We start from the raw sequence: 3,516 nt of genomic DNA on the forward strand, positions 1-3,516 counted from the left end.
CCTTCCCTCCTCCCTTCCACCTCATGCTTAACCACATATGCACACATGCACATACACATACATACCATTTCCATGCATACATCCATGCACATGTCATGCAAATATATATATATATATATATATATCCAATTAATGCACAAATCCACATACCAACATGTTATCAAAATATTATGCTATTACGTAATCATTTAATTAAATAATCATGTATTAAATACCTTGGGTAATAACCAGGATCCGATTATCACATTTGTAAAACTAAATACATGCCTAAATGTGTTCAATAATACTATTACGATCTTTAATTTCATATATTACATGTCCATTTGATGATTTGAATTTACTCCTATATTTAGTATTTACATATATGTTGGGATAAATGTTAGGTTAAAGTCAAATTTATGATTTCTAGTATGATATATGCTTATATGGATTGGTTTATACGAAACTTGATTTATCACCTTGATATATTCATGAAAAATCATATTGGTGTTATTATTGACCTAAAATTGTGGTATAGCTTCCAAATGCTAGCCCTATGATTAGGAACGAGGTTATAAGCTTATGTTGTAACTCTTTAATATGAGAAAATGAAAGTTGCCAAAATAATGATTTGTTAGACATTTCACTTGGAATTTATGAATGGTTGGATTACCCAGTAGGCACTAAGAATATTGAGTCTTGAGGTGATACCTTTGTGGTAGGCACTAAGAACCACAAAGATTGAGGTTCTATCTTAGTGTAGGCACTAAGTTTTTGTGAGCCTTGAGGTGTTATCCAAAGAGATGGACACTCAAGTCAACCTAATCTTGAGGTGAAACATGTTAATAGTCATTGAGTACTTGGACCTTATGATCAATTATGGACATCTAATCCTATTGGATGAGAAGCATACTCTTGTGTTCCCGATACTCTTGATGGACACAGGTCTTCCTGTCAATACCGAAAGGAAATTTTATATGGTTTACATATGATTATCATTATTAATTGTTTTGTAATTGCTTATCTTATGTTCATGCTCACTAGGCTTTTTAGCCTAACACTTTGAAATGCATAGCGGTCCTTCACAGTCTTAGAAAGCTTTGGGGAGCATTTTGAGACGCTACCTTTGAATTTATTTTGGTGGTTTAGGTGACACCCAATTGTAATCTTCTTTCTTTATGGAATTAGGTTAGGAGGTAGTTATCTTTCATACACTTCTGTTACAAATTATAATTAAACAAGCGTATTTAAGTTTCCCCTTTTGTGGAAGGCTTGTATTATGATATTTATATACCATATTTTCGTCTTTTTTGGAAATTTTTGTTGTCCCATTTTTGGGTTGTTACGTATTATGTTTTTAGTTTTCATTTCTCAATAGATAGCTTTATTTGACAAAATTTCAAAATTCGTCAAAAATCAAATCCAAAATTCTAAATCGTCCTTCGATTTGCTCAATGTTGTCCAAAACTCCAACTATTGTTGGACTTATTTAACTTTTTTTCAATTTCTTCAAAAAAAAATTTAATTTTAGAGATGGACGTTTCTTTTAAAATTTGTGTATAGTATTTTCTTTTAGTAATTTTATATTGGTAGAAATTTCATTTTGGATATTGATGTTTTGTTTTTTTTCGTTTAGAACCCATAAGAGGCCCAAACCTCCTAAACTGATAAGATCATACCGTCTTTTGTGGTCTGACTTGATCGGTTCAGTCACTTGTCAAACCATTTGGTTTGAAATTTTTTCTTAAACCACCATTGTGGCTTGGTTTGTGATTTGGGTGGTTAACCATCCAACCGGACTGCAAACACCCTTAGAATCAGATGAAATCATGAAATTGCTTCTCAAATGAACTCGAGCTTGAGTTCCTTTCAAGTGAGGGTGTTTGATATAACACGAAGAGTTGGCAGACTTTATGGGCAACGGGAGAAAAGGAAACAAACTGGAAATATCGGTTTGTCGTCACAATCTTGCATTGAGAGCTGGAAAGAAGTCTTCCACGCGGCTAAGGTCGCATGCCTAGCCGCCCACTCATGCCATAGACAAGATCTAAGCTTATTCGCTTTGTTTTTTGATAATTCATTTTATTTAGTTTTAGTTTCCTTTTAATTATTATTTAAATATTTTGCTAATTAGTTTAGGTTTGAACTTAATTTCCATAGTTATCTACAAGTTTGTTTAGCCTATAAATTATTCTTTTAATTCAAATTATTGATTAATTAAATCTTTTTTTTAGAGTTTTTATCGAGTTTTCTCTTATTTTTTGAGTTCTATGTTTGTAAACTCGTTATTCTTTGAGGATTAATTTAGACGTTTATTGGTTCTTCCATATTTTCGTACTGTTCACTCAAAGCTACAAATCTTACCTCAATGTTGATCAATGACTTGATGAAGCAATATGTGGTTCATATATCTAATTTTACTACCTCGATCATTTCCGACAATTATATTTGTTGAATTCCAAGAAATGTAGTAAACAACAAATGGATGACAAACTAACTTGCTTCTTATTAGCAAGTTATGGCTCTTTAAATAGCCGTACAAAACAGAGAAATGACAGGTGCTAAAAAGTAAACAATGAAGTCCTAAAAGACTGGGTAAACCCTATAAATCAGGGATTTATCAACAGATTCTTTTAACCAGGTATACACTAGGATATAGACAAGGTAAACACCCAAAACAATACTACAAACCCTCCCATAAGCTAACTATGGAATACAAGTTAGCTTAGACATCCTGTGTGCGGACTCCTAATTGTCTTCGAAACTTCATGAACAACTCGACCTGCAAAGGCTTTGTCATTAAATCTGCCAGTTGATCCTTGGACTTTCTTAATCCATTTTGAACCAATTCTCTGAGAAAATGAAACCTTACGTCTATATGTCTACTTCCATGCATCACAAGATTCTTTGACAATTTTATGGTTGAACTATTGTCATAATACAGAACAGTCTCTTCTTGATGATCACATTCCAATTTTTCTGTGACTCGTCTTAACCAAATTTCTTGACTTGCGCATTCTGCTGTTGCAACAAACTCTGCCTCTGTTGTGAAAAGTGTAACAATTGGTTGTTTTTTGGACAAACAAGAAATTGCACCCATCATAAACACATAGCCGAACGTGCTTCTCCTATCATCTGTGTCTCGAGCATAATCACTGTCAGTGAAACCATGTTGTATTGTCCTCCTTTTCTTGTACATGATTCCATAGTCCAAAGTCCCTTTTAGGTACCTTAGAATTCTTTTAGCAGTTTGTAGATGTATCTATGTCTGTTTATATTCATGTATCGACCGATGAGGCAAACACTATACATCATGTCAGGTATGGTTGTCGTAAGATATATAAGACTTCCTACAATATGCTTATGATTTGATTCACAAATAGCAACATCTATTTATCTTTATTGAGATTTGTTCTAGGAATGATTGGTGTTCCAACCACTTGATATTCCATCATGCCAAAACGTTGAAGCACCTTAGTTGCATATCACTGATAAAGTTTCCTTGTGGGCCTTGTGAAACTTCAATGCCAAGGAAGT

The sequence above is a fragment of the Cynara cardunculus genome, assembly GCF_001531365.2.
Source record: "Cynara cardunculus var. scolymus isolate 2C chromosome LG 13, CcrdV1, whole genome shotgun sequence".
NCBI classification, from domain to species: domain Eukaryota; kingdom Viridiplantae; phylum Streptophyta; class Magnoliopsida; order Asterales; family Asteraceae; genus Cynara; species Cynara cardunculus.